Source organism: Agelaius tricolor, unplaced genomic scaffold (assembly GCF_023055355.1).
Source record: "Agelaius tricolor isolate 1412-34295 unplaced genomic scaffold, bAgeTri1.0.p SCAF_1, whole genome shotgun sequence".
Classification (NCBI taxonomy): Eukaryota; Metazoa; Chordata; class Aves; order Passeriformes; family Icteridae; genus Agelaius; species Agelaius tricolor.
The window spans coordinates 34,727,521-34,745,834 of NW_027269261.1; the positions used below are offsets into that span (position 1 = coordinate 34,727,521).

Genomic DNA, 18,314 nt, shown 5'->3' on the forward strand with positions numbered 1-18,314 from the left:
TTCACACACTCCAATTCATATATCTGTAAAGAAATGCTGCATCCACTTCATGTTATTGCAAAGGGTATATGATTCTTCAGTCTCTATTTTTCTGTTGATTTATCTAATTGTGATATCTGATTGAACCTTTCTTCTTGTGTATTCATTTTTTCTTAAAAACGTCTTGCAGGGGCCTTTTTGCTATACATTATATTTGAACTTCCAAACATAGCACATTATGTTCACTGGCTCTTTTACCCACAACAGTATTCCTGCTGGCAAAGAAATGTGCTGACAGAGGTGCAATTTGTCTCATATACAGGAAGAATGAGATGATCCATTGCTCTTCCCTCATACCTATTTTTGCATGTGTATAATTGCATCTACCTTGAAAAACAGATTGTTTTGTTTTCAAATGAGTATTTTGTTAACCTTCACAAGATACAAAGAATTCTTGAAAAGAAATTGAAGTTTTAACTTATGTCTTCAATTCTGTGATTCATTGTTGATCAAATCTTTCTGTAGTACTAAGGGCAGTTTGTAAATTATGATCTCATTATAAGTAAGGTTGAAATATTTAATGTCAGACAGTGCATCTCTTTAAAAAGCACTGTACTTAGTAACTATTGTAATTATGCCAGGAGACATAAGAGAAGAGATTAGTGCAACAAGTGACCTAGCTTTAATAATGTCATAGGAATCTGTAATTGCAAAATTATCCACTATGTTATGAATGTTCACTAACATAATATTCAGGTCACTCATCATTTGTAGCACTTCATGAAGTAAGCAATTATTTTTTCCAGTGTACAAATATCAAGTCCATTAATTTTAATAAGTGCCTCACTTGCAATCCTGAGAGTTGTATATTTAAGCACAGTAAAAATGCCTTCAGCTGTGACTGAAATACATGTATTATAACAGACAGTGTTTGACTGCCAGCTTTCTAAATCTTGGTACTGGCCATACCTAGAAAGATTTAGAGGTCTAGTTTGAGTTAGGAACTCAGAACTGCACAAAAATGCCTGCAACCTACTCTAAAATAGATATTGACAATATGTCCCAGATTTCGTTCTTTCCAGATAGATTGTGTGCATCTATGTTTGTTCATCCATCCATCCATCCATCCATCCAGCCATCCATCCATCCATCCCTCCCTCCCTCCATCCATCCATCCATCCATCCATCCATCCATCCATCCATCCATCCATCCATCCATCCATCCATCCATCCATGCCAATCTATCTCACAGTATTTTAATATTGTATCTTCAAGACTTAGGTCAACCTGAAAATTAAAAAGACCCCCAAAACACAACAAACTGAATGAAGATGGAAAACTGGATCATAATCTGTGTGTGGGATTTTTTTTTCTGTCCTGTAGGAAATGTTATTATTCAGAAGGATAAGGAACAGATCTGATTCTTTTGTTCTCTTAACTGCACTGAGCTATTGCCAGAATGAATAAACCCTCCAAATTTTCCCTGTGGATAAATCAGATGCAATAGTAGCTTTCCTTTGAGTACCCTGCTGTTTTCTCTCAGTGTCTATATCTGGGGGCACCTGCTGGACTGACTCAAAAAAACAGTGCATGGTGCCTCTCCAGATCAAATAATGGCTAACGTGTTACTATAACAGATAAGATTTACCAGGTATTTTGTATTCCTTGCCTTTTTGCTGTCTGGTATTTACCTTCATGTGTTGCTTGTTACTGTAATTTTTATTCAAAGTGTTGAGAATAGGGAATTTGTTAACACATGTGAATTGAGCCAGGCCCACTGTGAATCTTTCCTCTAGGTACTCTGTGAAGACAAGCAATAACATCTGTATTGTGAAATCTCAAATGAAAGAGGGCTTAAAAAACCAAAATATGTTAGGTCTGAAAACTGGAGATGCTTCAAGCTTGTATTGCCCAGTTATTATCCTATTAAAAACTACATTCAGTGTGAGAAGAGAATAATTATGTGCAAATATTTTCCTTCGCTGAAAACTCTCCACCAACTAGTACTATTGTACTAGATAAAGGTGCAATTCCTCTTGCCCAATTTAGACTCTGTAATAGGTGTCTGGTGTAGGAAAGTCATCCCTGTAAAACTGAGAAAAGTTGAGATAGAGGAGAAACTTTAGAGAATAACTCATGTACCTTAGACAGGATGAAATGAATTGCTTCTGAAAACACATCTTTTTTTCAAGTAACTGTATTGGAAGCCTCATCTTCTCCTTATTGAGTCTGTATGGTCATCCTGCTGACACTGGGCTTAGACTAGATGCCCAGCTTTCGTGTAGCTGGTACATCCAATGAACACCACCTGTTTTACCTTTAGCACGGAAATGCCGTAGCCTTCATTGTGCTTGTGGAGGGAGCATCAGCCAGCAAGCGGACTCAAAATCTTGAATTTTACAAGGGAAGTCTCTTTTGTCCTTCCTAAATAGCTCATTACAAAGACTCCAGCTATTAGTTTCAAAAATTTTTAAACAAAGGTATGAAATTTTTAACGATTTATGTAAAAACAGAGTTAGACAGGGACTGAACTTTTCTGAAAACATCATTCATGTGCAGCTCATGCTGCACATCTGCTGGGTTTTTTTGGAGACTGCAGAGGTGGTTTTTCAACCTCATCTGCTTACTTCTTACTTCCTAAATCTCCTGTAAATTCTGCCTAGTGGGATTTTCTAGGGGTGGGAAAATAAAACATGTTGTCATACCAAACATAGGCTTAAGCTTTCTCCAGTATTGTTAGCTGTTGAGAGCAATCAGAAAGATACCCTGCACTGAATTGTCAGGAAAAACAGTTTTAGAAGCATTACCTAGAACAGTGACTTCTCCTTTCCCAATTACTATTACCAAAGGAATTGTCTTTGCCAGCATTTCTAGGGTGTAATTTCCATACTGTTGCTGTTTATTCTTGCAACCTGGGCCTAATTTGTTTTGTGGTCATAACTTCCAGTTTATATTTCACTTTCATTACTTCTTTTTTTATGGTTTATTTTGGAGGCTTTTTCATTGATAAGAAATTCAGGGTAGAGAAGGTGACCTGATGAAAGCCTTTTGGTATCTGAAAGAGCACTATACAAAAGAGCTGGAGAGGAATTTTTTACAAGGGCATGTAGAGACAGGACAAGGGGAAATGGCTCTAAACTGGCAGACATTAGGTTTAGATTAGATGTAAGAAAGAAATCCTTTACTGTGAGGGTGGTGAGGCACTGGAACAGGTGGCCCAGAGAAGCTGTGGATGCTCCATCCCTGGAAGTGTTAAATGCCAGGTTGGGTGGGGTTTTGAGCAATATGGTCTAGTCAAAAGTGTCTCTGCCTATGGAACTGGATGATTTTTAAGTCCCTTCCAACTCAAACCATTCTACAGCTCTATGATTTAGATATTTTAACTACGCTGTAAATTATTTTTCTACTTCTAATCTATTCCTCTGTAATGATCAGTCACTAAAAGACTTCCACAGATCCCTTAATATCCACAGTGGCTAGTTTTCCATATTATAAGTGGAAAGACTACATAGCTTTGTTCAGATGATAATAAGTAAGGTAACATGCTATGTTCCAGTGAAATTATTTTATATAATTGTATGCTGCTGTTAAATTATTTAAATGCATAAATGAAATTTATTATATGCTAATGAAGTGACTTACAAAAAGAATTTGTGTAAATTAAGAAATTTCTGTGTTTTGTATATTTTATGAATAGAGTGCAGAAAACTGATGTTACTACAGTTCTCTGTGTTTGACTTGTACTGATCTAGGGAAAATTAATTCCTGGTATAGTGCCATTAATTTCATGGGAGTTACATCAGAGATATGAACTCATTTAGTTATTCCTAGCACCATCTGGAAATTTATCATGCCACAGCAATGTTTCACTTGCTGAAGACATGTTCATCCTTTTTGTTTAGTATGGAAAGACAGGGATTAAAAATTGAAGATCATTATAGCTCGCTCTATATCATCTTAAACTCCCTTGTAGGCTTTGTTATGTTTGGATGACGAGATGTGAATTTAAACAATATTTAAATAAATGTAATAGTGCAATCAAGAAGGGACCAAATAGGTCTCAGTAGGCAAAACATTTTTATGAATATAAACATAACCCTTTTTGCAGGGAGTGGATCTGCAGAAGTGGAATTTCTTTTGGTGTGTGCAGACAGTTGTCTCTGCCTGTCCTTCCTGACACAAATTTGTATCTCTGTTTTAGTGCTGACATGTTGGAACCTCACTCTGAGGACCAGAATAGATCTGTATCACAAACTTCAGCTCAATTCTGTCATGGTTTACAATACTGGAAAATTCTGCCAGAAATGTCAGAAACTTCATATTATCTTCTGTTTGTTTAAGAAGTGTTGTTTTTTTCATTATTTTTATTGGCATTTTGTCCAGAAATGTATTTTTAAGTGATAAGAAATCCTTGTCTAGTTTTGAAACTATGCTTTATCCTTTTGGAAACATAAAATGACAGCCTAAGCTATTTCCTTTCTTTCCAGCCTCCCCCAGAGCACAGACAGGAATGATGCTTGTAATGACTTCTGATTTCTTGTTTTCTGTTCAGAAATGCACTGAGTATACTCAGGCCCAGCCATGTCAAAACCTCAGGTAGCTCAAGACCAAAGGTCCAGACACAATAGGAACAAAGCTGTGACTACCCAGCATATGGAGATATTTGCATGCTATGTGTACATCTTTATAACTGTGTAACAGATAGCGCTGTGTTACATACAGTGACAACACCCCAGAGCTGGTGAATTTAAAAAAAAAAAAAAAAAAAAAAAAAAATATATATATATATATATATATCAATGAACTGTTGGAATTCAGGACATCCCTCTGGCTGTCCTGGATTCCAACAATGAACAAGTTTAATTGATTAATTACCGCACCCTCGCTTTAATGTGACATCTTTAAGAACTGCGGGCAGGTGCAGAGTACAAGTCTACCTGTTGTCCCGTCTGTAAAAGTGACCCTTCTGTGCTTTAAGTACCTTCTTGTGTGTGTTTGCCATGCAGAGAGCATTGCTGGTCTGGGCAGCGTGCCCAGCACGACCCTCCTGCCGTGAGCCCCTCAGACAGACAGCAGCCCCCGAGGGGAGAGCTGCTGTGCCCGCTGGGGAATGGTGGAGCACAGCACTGACAGCACCATCCTCATCCTCAGTCTTGTGGAGTCACACAAAGCAGGGCCAGAATTTTTGTCAAGCCTAACAGCTTTGCTGAAATACAAATATTGGGGTGAGTTAGTAAGTGTTTACCGTAAATTCACTTGTAATGTAATTTCATAACCTTGCCTGAAGGTTCCTATCCTTAGGGGTTCATTTTTTTTGCTTATTAGGCCCTTGTTACTAGTGTCTAGTTTGTATTTACAAAACCAACGGTATTCATCAAAACTGTTCATCTTTGAAATGAAATGGAAATGTTGCTGTGTAGTTCACTGAAAATTACCCCCTAGAAAAACTTATATACAGAAATTTTTAGTAACTATAGTTTATTTTTATTCAGACAGGACACAGTTAAGGAAATAAAGGATGGTTTTTTCAATGAATTTTTAATTTCAGTAAGTTGATTATGTAGCTATCTGATGCTAGGATGATGAAGTTAGATAGTCCCATAGATGTGTGTATTTATATAAAGAAAGAATTCATGCAGCATAAACCAGATAATTTATCTTTGTTGCAGTCAGCTTGGTAGACATGTTGCCTCTAGAATGCTAATAACCACCAATTTTTATGTAGTGAAAATGGAATACACTGTGCTTAGAAATACTCAGAATTTCTTTTCAAGGACAGTAAAAGCATCAAAATGTCTAAGGGGTCACTAATAGCATAAAAAACCTCAACTCCCCCTCAGACTGATATGCAAAAAAACCCCTCTAACCAAAATATCCTATTTGAATTGAGTTCTTTACAAGAGATTATGAAAAATATCAGTGGATGCAGTGAATCAGGAAAAGTGCATTTAGATGTAAGGATGTAAAAATAAATCCAAAGAATAAAGGAGTAGGGAATTGAAAAGCAAATCTGAATTTTAAAACAGATTCTGGTAAGCACATCTTCCCCAACTGTCAGGGCTGTAATTTTTTTTTTTTTTTATTTGCACTTGAAGTGATGCTGAAGAGGAAACTCTCTGTCCATTGCAGGGATCCTTGACATATGATTGACATGATATCATGTTGTATAAACTAATAGTAGCCAGAAAGGTGATTGATAAGTCAGATCCCCTCCTATCACCCCAAATTCACTGTTACTGTGCCTTAATTTCTTTGCTCCACTTCTGCAGCTTGTAATCCACAGAATTTTACTTCTCTGTTTGCAGGTGGAGGGCATATGCTGTAGGAGCTCCTTATATCAAAGAAGCAAAGCACTGTGGGGAGCCAGTTTTTGAGGTAATATTTAACATGAGCTCTGCTCCCCACAGTACTCATGTTTTGTGGTAAGTACAGAACAAATTACTCCTTTCTTGTTGCTGCTGGGGAAGGAGCAAATTTGACCCAGTTGCTTATCAGTTAGTAATCCTCATTGCCCTACACCTTGCCTTCTCTGAAAGACACAATCTATCTTTTGGGATTTGACATGTCAAAATCAGCAGTCTCTGCTGACTGTTCACATGGCAGCAAATGGTTGTATTTAATTTTTACCACTCTTTAACTAGTGATTTCTAATGTGACATTTTTCTATTTTGAATGATACGGCATATTTGACACTGTAGACAAATTTCAACTCCCAAGACTGCAGTAGAAAAGCAAGATTTTTGGAAGATTATGCTGTCACACACCCTAGCATCAAGTGCATTTTCTGTCTTTCTTCCTCTGTTGTCCAACAGTTGAACTGCTGGCAGTCAGAATATGTTTTACCACAGGAGGTAGAGCTGAGTCATGTGAAAGTTTACCTATAGCAGAATCCTGGCTGCATTTAGCCAAAGCATGAAAATCTGCAAATAAAGCCTCTAAAGACATGAGGTACTAAGGGATTTTACATTGCTGACATTCATCAAAGGCTACAGGCATTGTGCCATCTCTCTTCTCCACAGAGAAATAAAACGCTGACAGCTTTCTGAATTCACTTTCAAGAAGAGGCAAGGCTCAACAATAGAGTAGTGAATTCATGATCTTACCATCTTCACCAAAAAATTATCTAATATCCAGGCTTCAGACACTACATGTAGCCCAAGAGAAAGGGTGTTCTTTGTTCAAGAGGATGTTCCTGTGCAGAAATAAGTCTGGTTCAGGGTGAAGAAAATAGTCTAGGTAGTACACAGTAGATTGCAGTAAAAATCATGTCTTCCTCCTCTCATGTGAATATTTCTGGAATTTTTACTTGCTGCAAGTGTATCAGCCCAAGATCCCATCTACATCACTGCAGTGTCCTGGTAGCCTTTCTGATCATGGCTACTTTGAAAGAATTGAGCTGCCCCTTTAAAAGCCTTCTTTACCTTCTGGAGTGGTAACTGAGATGAAGAGCACAGACCATAACTGAGGAATGTATAGGTGCATGGGTACTGATCTTAAAGCATTAGAAATGAGGCATACAAATCAAGAACAAAGGTTGTTTGTTCATGTTGTGTGGAAAAAGAACATCCAAGGTTCCTAAATGCTCATGTTCAAAAGGTACAACAAAACTCAGGGAGTTCACAAAAACTCACAAAGTGTTTTTAATAAATTACTTGGCATTTAAAGTGGTATATTAGTTGCTGACCTACTATATAAGCACAGGGCAGAGAAAAAGAAAGATAATTAAAGGGAAGACAGAGAAAGAGAGGGGAAAAAAAGAGAGAAAGAAAAGAAAGAGAAATAAAAAAAGAAGGAAGGAAGCAAATAAGCTCCCAGTTCTGGTTCCAGCATTGATCCAGTTGATGGGATGTCCATGGTCTTGGGGCCTCTGCCCAGGCTTGGTTGGGATACCTCTTTACAGACAGGTTTTCCCCTTTGGAAGATGTGTTTATCTTTCTAAGCAAATTAGTTACTATGCATAGTCTTTTCTTTCAGATCTTTCTAGAAATAGGTCAGAAGGGCTTCAGGGGTCTTGGGTGGTTTTGATCCCCCACTCTGCAGTCCATGCCCACTTCCCGGTCTCATTCCTGCACTTGCACTGTACTGTATTGCGCTTATCTCCAGGAATTATAACAAGGAAGTTTGTCCTGGACAAGTGCTGCCCTACTTTTGCATGGCCCCCTTTTCCAGCCAGATCTCATTCTTTCCTGCCATGTCTTACTAGCAGCATTCCTTGTCTGCTGTTATCAACAATCCTTGGTTGACTCCACAGCTGTCCAGCTATCAGTGTTTGAGACATTAGCTCCTATCTTCTGGGCTGCCACACTGACAGCCCAGAAGGGAAGAAAGAGACAACACCTTGGTTAATTTCTTATACAAGCTTCAAGATTTGTGTGGCTTTACAAATTTGTCAGCTACTAAGTATACTCCCAAACCTGTGTAGCATTGTCTTGATGAGTTTCCATCACTTTGGACAGGTGGAAAAAAACCCCAAACTCAATAAACAAGCACAGATACAATTTATTGTTGCTGAAGGATTTATTTCATTGATATTGTCAATGTTAGTGTCTCATCTGTCTCCTTTGCAGCCTGAAAAGTTTCTGTAGTGAATTACAGACACTCAAAATTCCTTTTCAACTGATGTTTCGAGCACTGCAAGCACAGAAGGAGAGGGAGAAAGTGAGATCTGCAGAACAAAATTTGTAGAAACAGACCAAAGAAACTAGCTTGGGCAAACAGTGCTTCAGCACTGGAAAGCCCAAATCAAAGACTTTTCATGTGTGGATGACAATTTAACACCCATTAAAGCAAGCTCACTTTAACAAAGGTCAGAAAAATATTTCATCTGGTATGGACATACTCTGATGGCAGTGAGCTTATAACAATTACTTACTGCTAACTAAACCTGGTCTCTGCTTCTGAAGCATTACTCAAGTTTTGGAAAGTAAAAAGGATGAGCAGCAAATGCAGCATCTTGTCTTGCGAGATCATTTTCACTATGCACATTCTTGCATAGAAATAAAAAGAATAATAAAAATAACAGCCTAATCTTTTGTCTTGTCAGGGTTTGAACTATCTTGCTTAATTAGGATAGAATTAGATGGAATTTTCTGAGCACATGCCCCGATATGTCTTTATTCACAAGAGTTATACTTCCGCATGAAGAATGGACTCTGAGGAATCCTTTCCCAGCTTTCACTGGAATTTATTTCCAGGGCATCTGGCCTCTGATCAGCTATGGCCATATCCTCAACTTCATCTAGACAGATACTCTGTTCAGGACTGGATTCACAAAGAATTTTTGAGTTTTTTAGCTTAGTCTATTTCCAAAGCAGGCACAGTTGAGAAGTCTGAGGATGAAGCTACCAACGTTTTGAAAGGATGCTTCACTGTGATGCATAAAGAAAGGTACTTCACCATGATGCATAAAGAAAAAAACCTCTTTCTGTATTGCAGTGCTTGATGCTGGGCTTTTGAAAGAGGAGTTGTGAGGTGGGTATTTCCAGCTCAGCTGACCTGTTCTTCAGAAGCACTGCCTCCAAACAGCTCTGCAGGTGCAGGGTTGTCTTTGTGCTTGCTGATGCCACAGAGTGGTGATGATACTTTATTTGTATTCGTATTGGTCCTCTGGAAGTTTAGAAGAAATTGCAAATCATAGATCCTTCTGAATGTTGTATCCCTTTCCTGCTATGTCGTACAGACCTTAGGGCTCCCTGTGGTTGCCCTGCTCTGTTCATGTGAGACAAGTTTTCCATGATTAAGCTGCTCATATGACCCAGCATCAGGGAGCTGTGCAGCTCTGATCCTTCCCTCTCTTCCCAGCTGCTGGGCAGGGGCATCCCAAGCTGTATTGCCAGTGCTCAGCACCTGGCTCAGCTGCTCGTGGTGAGCCTTTACTTTAAAAGCACTTATCTGCAGTGATAAAATCATACACCACCGGTGCTCTTAGTGCAGTGCTAAACATCTATTAACACTGACAGTCAAGTAATGAGGTGACTGCAACAATTAATTTCCATGTTTCCATTGAGCTATGCTCTGGAGGATTGTTACACTGATTCTTTGTGAACATCTGAGCATGGGGAGAGGGGCAAGAAAGGAAGTTCCATGTTTCAGCACTTCCACCTTTCTGCTAGACATTGCCAAAAAGCCACTGTCTTTGGAATGCTTCCCTGTTTTCAAGAGCCAGAAATCTGATATAGTGTTATTTCATGGTTTGCTGAACACAGGGAGAATTGCTACCAGCAGTCTGTTTTTGCAAAATCGGTGTAACATGCACTTGATTTCATGCTGTTTCAGAATCCAGTGAAATAGCTTCACTCTTTCTCTCTTTCATGATGACAAGTCATTAGTAATGTTACCAGGAGACCAAAATATAGTTGGAATAGGCATTGAATATTAAGATGAATATATCTAATGTTTCATTACATGTTGAGTCTTTTTCCCAGTAAAATAATAGCCTTAAATAATACTGCAACATTAAAAAAAAAAATCCAAACTCATTAAAAATGAGTGATTGTTCTAAAGACAAGAGACAAAAAGCAGATTTTCCCAAAAGGCAGGCTGCTGTCAGTCCCAGCATTTCTGTTTATAGACTTACACTTGGAATCACTACTCTGGTTAAGGGTGTAGGAGGCTGCCCCAGTTCAATAAGGAGCTTTAGGCTGAAGAATAGTCTGTGTTGGTAACAGTAATTTACAACAGAAACCATTAAACAGACACAGCCAAAGGGTAGCGGTCTCAATGATTTTGGAAAGCATTAGATCTGAAACTTGTGTTCATGGGCATAATTCCACTGAAAATAATGGAGTTGTATCAGTTTATGATGAGATTTGCATCTACTGCTTTCAGTAGACCAGTGAGAATTTAAAGTAGCTTGGGAGTCATCTTTTCTTCTTTCAGCTGCTGACAGAAAGGCAGGAGAGGTCTTGGGAAATGGGATTTACATGGGGAGTGACAGAGTTGATCTGCTCAGTACAACTGTGTGCAGAAGAAGCTCCAAAAGGAGCAGTGACAGCACTAGCTGTCACACCCGGGACAAACAGCCACAACCACGCAACACCCAGAGATTCCATGGCTGGATTGGGTTAGGGTGGCCGTACTGGGTCTGAATGCAAATAAAATGTTCATTTCCAAGCACCCCAGAGACAGTCTAGTCTAGTATAAAGAAAGTCTTGATAAACAAAAAATCAACTCTAAAATAAAAAATAACCATAAAGCTGCTTCTGCAACTCTGAAATTAAATTAATCCAGTCAATACTTGTATTGAACACTATACTAGTGAAAAGTATACTGGAAAGTAATTAATTATCTGACTTTCTCTACCAATCATTATTGTAGCAGTGCTGCTTAAAACCTTTAAAGTGATGGCACCCTGCTGTGCCAGGTGCTAGAGCAATGTGTAAGAGACAGAGTGTGCCTCTAAGAGCTTTGCCACAGCTGTGAGTGAAATCCAAAAGCAGATGGATGACAGCTGAGACAGATGTCTGGGGAACTGATCCTCCATTTCACCTCCAAGGCCAGAGGTCTGGATCAGCCTCACTGTGCTACTGCCCCTGAAGCACACTGCTCTCTTCTGCAGACCTTCCTCCCAAGTGTGCCTATTCCCAGGCAGGCTTGTATGCAAATTTATAATCTGGTAAATAAGTGAAGAGAGGGAAGGGAAAGTCAGCTTGTCTGCTTTGCCTCAGTTTCCAGTGGCTCCAGTGCCTTCTTCAGCCAACAGTAACTTGCAAATTCAGGAGTTTGCAAAGGCTGACTAAGCAGCTTCTGGAGACAGCTATGCAGGAGCTAAGAAGAAACCTTTCCAATCAGTGTCATCTCAGTCATGTTTTCTAATAGCATCCTTTGAAAGCAAGAATTTAAATCACTTGCTGAAGGCCACTACTCCACCAACAGAGGTTCAGCAATAGGTCTGAACTCATGGCACCAAAATCAAAAGGGCAGTTCAGCAGATTTTTGGGAGTGACAAGTAAAATCTCCATGGATTTATTTAAAATCCTAAAAAATAATTCTAGAAGTAGATGGCAAGACAAACTGATGCATAGGAAAATATTGGCTCTCTGGCATATAGGAAAAATCAACACCTTTCAGAGGCTTGTTGGCTACCACACCTGCCAGGTAATGCATAAATTGCTTTTTCTTTTTAAATATTTGTTTTGCAAAACCAGAGAAATGGGATCTACCAGCCAAAGAGAACATGCATGACATGATTTACTGCAAGTAAATCTTAAGGGCAAAATTAATGCCTGGCCCCTCATGTGGTAATCTTGCAATCAATTTTGGTGAGGTCACTCCACCTTTTTCAGTCTGCTCTCAGTCTGCTGAACAGCTTCCTATGGAGAATGTCTTTCAATGCTACATTTGTTTATGTCATGACTCTGCAGAATCTGAATTTCAAACGGTCATTGAATTTCACACCCAGATTGAAGCACTGTAGCCTGACACAAGTTTTAGCTTCCTTGCTGCCAAATCCTCCAAACTGTCAAGAAGCCAAGAAGTAATATAGAAGGAACAAGCCAAGAAGTAACATAGCAAACAAAAGTAAAATTTAGCCTGATCAATGCCTTAATTTGGTCCGGTATATAACCACCAAAAAAACTTTGCTGGCTCTAAATAAGGGAGGTGTAGACAGACATTGTCAAAGACATTAAAAGCAGAATAAAATACATATTTACCACATCTTTATAACTACAGTTTGTTTTTTTTTTAATAGCTTCATAGAACAGTGCTTGCAGACTGCATTTTGGTTACAGAACCAATTTTTCTTATACAGTTATCTCCCTACTTCCCTCTTCAGTACCTCAAGAGATTTTTCAGAGCTTGTTTATCTACATGTAATTTTCTTTTTAAAAGAGAAAATGGGTTTTGGGTTTTTTTTCCCCTGTAAATTTTTTGGTGAAGCATATCTTGAAGTTCCTCTCAAATTTCAGTTTGCAATGTTTCTTTTTTCTCTAATTCCTAAATTAAACATCATATCTGACCTCAGCCTCCTACTTCCCCTCTTTCAATCCTTTTGTTAGCAAAGGCCTCAGTAAAAGCCATCTGCAAATGAGAAGATGCACAAAAATAATGTCAGCCCTCAATTCTTCAAGAGGGCAATTTATATTTTCTTGTAAGAGCAGAAAAATGAGGGGTTTTTTGGTTAATAATTCAAAGTGAGTAGTCCTGCAAATGGCTGGGAAGATAATCTCTATGTTCAGTTTATCATTAAGGATTTAATTCAGTGGTTAGAAAGTAGTGGAGAGCCTGGGTCAAAAACTGGTCTGGTGCATCTGGGAAAAAGTCCAGAGGACAGATAAAAAGCCACATATAGTGTGCCTGCTGTCATCTTATTATCTATTTATCTCTGGTTAATGCACTAAGAGGAGCATGTCCCTCCAATATCTAGGGAAAGAGGAGAAAAAATAACCCCTGGATATGTTTCCATCGTCTGTGAGGGGTCCTACATGGAGTTGAGCCTAGACCATCAACTATTATCAGGCTCAAGCTAGATGTAGCATCCCACTGAGCAAAAGGTAAGTGATTAGACAATGTCCAGGGAGTTGTCTAACAGGCAGCCAATTACAAGTAGCACCATCTGGCCACCCCTGCAGTCAGTCTCTACCTTATGTTTTAAAGCTGTACCTTAAACTTCTTTCCCTAGTGGTTTTCAGAGTGGCTGCAAGTAGCTGATGGAATCAGTGGATCATCTGTTGGAATCATCACTGACTCCTTAGCAAAAATGACTGTCTATACATTTTGTATGGACTAATTAGCTAGCAAGAAGATCTATTCATTGTTGCAACTATCTCTTTGAAATTTGCATTTACTAAACACTTGGAATATTTGAGTGGAAAAGTAATCTTTGGCTTTAAGAGTTGAGGTAAAAAAATCTGACACTTTACCTTACTATTCTTTGTGCAAGCCATCTGACAGCAGAGCCTGCAAGGCTAGGAAGATAAATCTAAACTTTGTGCTACTCCCACTGCATCCCCTCCTGCCCCTTCCCCAACTGCTTAAACAATGATGCTTCTTCTCTCTCTTTTGGTACTGTCATCCAACAGCAAGTAATAATTTGGCTTCTTTGCATTTGATTTGGCTGTTTTCTGCCACTCGTTTGTCCTAATATACTGGAGTGTGCTTGGGGACAAACCTGTGAGCAATTAGGCAGAACTCAGATGTCTCCAAGTGCAGAGCTGGAGAACTCAGTTATGATCAGAAAAACACAGGTGTTAGTAAAGCAGTTGGTAGCATAAGTTCCCAAATTTAGCTTCAGTCTTCTGATGGCTTTGATTCTAATATTCACTTTAAAATCCCAAAAAAAACCTATTCAAAAGGATGAATAAATAAATTGATAAACCTGTCAAAAAAAAAAAGAATCAGCTAAGATTTAACAGCATCATTCAACTTGAAGGGAACTAATTCTGGCTTTCAGTACTTTAGACAGATTGTTTTCACACCCATGGCAATTGTTACAAAAAATTCTGCATTGGAAAGGAAACAACCCTTTCCATACCTTCTGCTGATTTATGCCTTTGAACCACAGCCTGGCTCTCAGTGCAGTGAATAAAGAGAAGGAAGAAAAGGGGTAAGAAAGGGCAGGTGGCAAGCTCTGTCAAGCGCAAAGCTTGTGACACCAGAGGGCAATGTTCTCTTGTTATATTGGTTGTGGTACAAAACCACAAGCCTGTAAAAATCTCCATCAGCAGCAAAAACTCTTTTTAAAAAAGAGCACAGTTTTGAAAAACTGTGAAGTTTATGGCATTGTGTGCTAAGATAGATTATCAGTTCTGAAGCTTTGCAAGACATACAGGTATTGCATCAATTTTTATATTGACTCACATGTGCAATGTCAGCAGACATGCAGTGTCAGGGAAGCTGAAAATCTCAATCATATATGTGCTCTGGGTGAACATGGTATAACAAATTTATGTTCACTTTCTTCTTTGAGATCACAATAAAAAGATCACAAGTCCCTCTTTGGCTGAAATGGAAAGCAATTGCTTGTGTAGCCACTTGTAAAAATTAAGGTTCTAATAAATTAATAAGCATAAGTGACATTGAATGAAAAGTTAAAGAGTCAGTAATGCTATGCTTTTCTTTAATAAGAGTATTAAAACAAACATGCCCCCTTTTCCCCTGTACCATTTTTAGTAGTCTAGTCTAGTCTAGTAGTCTAGTAGTCTATTAGCTTCTCCTTTCCCTCCAAATAAAATAAGACAGCACTGTTGGTTGCCTGATCAGGGCCGTGCTGGAGCTTGTTGGAGCCCTGGGAAGGTGCATGTGCCTGGGCAGAGCTGAGGCCCCAGGCAATGGGCAGCCCTTCTGGGCAGGCCCACTCTGGTACAGCTCCACTGTCTGGGCTGTTAATGTCTATTTGACCTTCTTTGTGCAGGATGTGAGGGGCAATTTGTCTGTAACTGGGTAATTAGATCTGTTCAGTGAACAAATATCTTGTGCAGAAATTAAAGGTCATACAGAAAGAAATTATGAATGGCCTCAGGCAGGTGTGAGGGCGCTATCTCTCAAACACGATTTAAACATGGCAGTGCCAAGTGCTAATTTGCTGGTTTCTGTTTTTTATCTGCTGAACCAGAAGCAGACACCTAAAAATGGGATTCACAAAGTTTAAAAGGGTTAGATTTTTCTAAAAGGGCAAGGCAAGGAGTATGGAAATTCACAGAATTGCAGAATAAGCTGAGTTGGAAGGGATCCACATGATTCATGTAGTCTAACTCCTGGCCCTGTGCAGGACTTCCCAAAGTCACATTGTGTGCCCGAGAGTGTTCTCTGAACACTTCTTGAGCTCTGTCAGGCTGTGCTGCGACCTCTTCCCTGGGGAGCTGTTCCAGTGCCCAACCATCCTCTGGGTGAAGAACCTTTTCTTAATATCCAACCTAAACCTCTCCTGACGCCACTTCAGGCCATTCTCTCAGGTCCTGTCACTGGGCACCACAGAGCAGAGATCAGTGCCTGCCCCTCCTCTTCTCCTCATGAAGAAGTTGCAGCTGCAGTGAGGTCTCCCCTCAGTCTCCTTTTCTCCAGGCTGAACAGACCAAGTGACCTCAGCTGTTCTCATACAGCTTCTCCTCAAGGCCCTTCACCATCTTACAGCTCTGCTCTGGACACTCTCTAATAGCTTTTACATCTTTCTTATATTGTGGTGCCCAAAACTGCGCACAGGACTTGAGGTGAGGCCACACCAGTGCAGAGCAAAGTGGGACATGCTGACTGTGACCAATGAATGCACTGTCTTTCAGGTGCTTTTCAGGATCTCCTAGAGTAATCTGTATGGATCTGGCTTCATCCTGAAAGATCTTAAACTTTCTTCCCCTTCTGTGGATGGCCCAACTGCTTTGGGCAAAAGTAGAATGGACATTGAGGAGGCAGAGAAAAGGCAAGACAAAGCCCAGAAAAGGAGAGCAAAGGTGCTTGAAGGTGTTCAATGGCTTGTGCCCAGGGAATACCTCCATGGGTATGGCTGCTCAGCTCCAGAAAACAGAGCTAAGGGGCAAACCAGAGGAATTGTATTGTGGAGTGGAGAAGGTGATGAGGTGTGATAGTTTGGTGTTTCTCCTGGTGAAAGAACCAAGGACATCCAGAAGAAGCAGCTGGTAAGGAACTCAAAGTCAACAAGGTTTTCATAGATATTGTGAATGCTAGAAGCTTCCATTGATTTGTGGAAAGCAATGCAGTACAGTAAGAACTATTTAACAGATAGATAGTGCCTTTTCCTCAATGATCCATTAACCACAAAACTGTGGAGCTGGGATAGTGGGAAAGCAGAACAGTGAGCTTTTCTTGTTTCTTTCCTCTTCCCTAGGTACCTGCTATGGCACCCTGATGGAGACAGCCCTGCAGGGGAGGGACTGCTGATTTGAACTGGTACAGGTAAGGCTTATGAATTTAATTCTACTTGTTCTTGCTTTTCCACTTTGTACTGGATAATGTCATTCCCTGATTTTATAGAGGAAACACAGGGAGAATATGCATAACTTTGGTTAGAGGTTAGAGGTTAAGTTACTTGGATCTTCTGCCTCCCCCTGCCATCCACAGCTGCATCAAGCACATATTATCACTTTGTTTTAATTATCACATTATCTTCTGGGGGACTTAAAATATCTCCTTATGGCTTTTGGACTTTACTGACCTCACTTGTGTGCAGGGATTATGTAGGAAACTTTGAAAGAAACACTAATTAAAACTCTGCAGATAAATGGAAAGGGGGATAAAATGTAGTAAAGCTTGGTCAGAGGCACATTGTGTCAGGCTATCCTGACGCCTATCTAATCAAAGATTGATAAGAATCTTCATTCATGTTTCTAGAAAAAAAAGAAAGCTGTGATTCTGTAGACAAAAGCAGTAGATCAAATCTATCTGACCTTGAGCAAAGAAACTGATGGAGTGTCACATGGGAAATTATCAGCTAAAATGGTGAAGATGGAGATTATTACAGGAACTGAGATTTGGTAAGGAGCTCTCTAAATGAGAGATGACAATGAGTCATGCTGTGAGGCAAATGATCAAGCTGAAAGAGGTTACTAGACAATTTTCTCAAGGACTCTCTGGACAAAGTTTGTTTACTATTTCTAATAAAGACCTTGGCATAAAAGACGGGAACATGAAAATTAAATTGACTGACGGATATAGGAATCATCTGTGGCATATGCAGTACCAGAATCTTGTACACTGACATGGTGTGATCTTGAGGGCAACAAGGGTAGAAATGGGTACAGCAGGATGCAGGCTAAAGACACACATCTCGGGGCTAATAGCATGAGTCTGTGCTAGGATCTCAGTGGTGGTAAAGGACATTTGGGGAAACATCTTTAACTTCAAGAAGTCAAAAGAATCTGGCTTAGTTAGGAATGTAAAATGGTGTCTTGAATGGGTCTGGAGAGGGTGGTTCTCTCCCATATGCCTGTCCCAGAGGACACTGCTGGAAACTGAAGAACAAGTTAACCCAAATGAGGTACTTATGATAAAACTATTTGGGATGAATCAGCCATAATTCAGTTGCAGCTGCAAAAGGAAATATTTCTTAAGGTGGAGACTATGGACCCATATTCTAGAAGGAAAAGTAAGGAGAGGAAAAAAATTCTCATTTTAAGATTCATCATACAATAATGTCAGCATCAATGACTGAAACTGGACTCAGTTGCTCAAAGCACTCATCCACTCCTTCCATCTTTGCAATCATTTGGTTATAGGCAGTCTTGCTTTTATTCAAAGCACACTGAATTCTTTCAGTCAGATTGAGCAGGTTGAATTGCTATTCCAAATGCCTGTCAACACATTAACTAAGATACACACCCAGATAGGACTTCAATCAGGTCTCATACCACCCTTGGAATAATAAATAAATGGAGAAAGACAGA

At 39.5% G+C, this 18,314-nt stretch overlaps 1 long non-coding RNA gene across 1 annotated transcript; it reads left to right on the forward strand.

Annotated features, from left to right (window-relative positions):
• Positions 1-4,991: 4,991 nt before the first annotated feature.
• On the forward strand, positions 4,992-16,830 carry LOC139589504 (uncharacterized). Its single transcript, XR_011679046.1, has 3 exons — positions 4,992-5,204; positions 6,285-6,401; positions 16,760-16,830. It is a non-coding gene; the product is annotated as an uncharacterized lncRNA (long non-coding RNA).
• Positions 16,831-18,314: the final 1,484 nt, after the last annotated feature.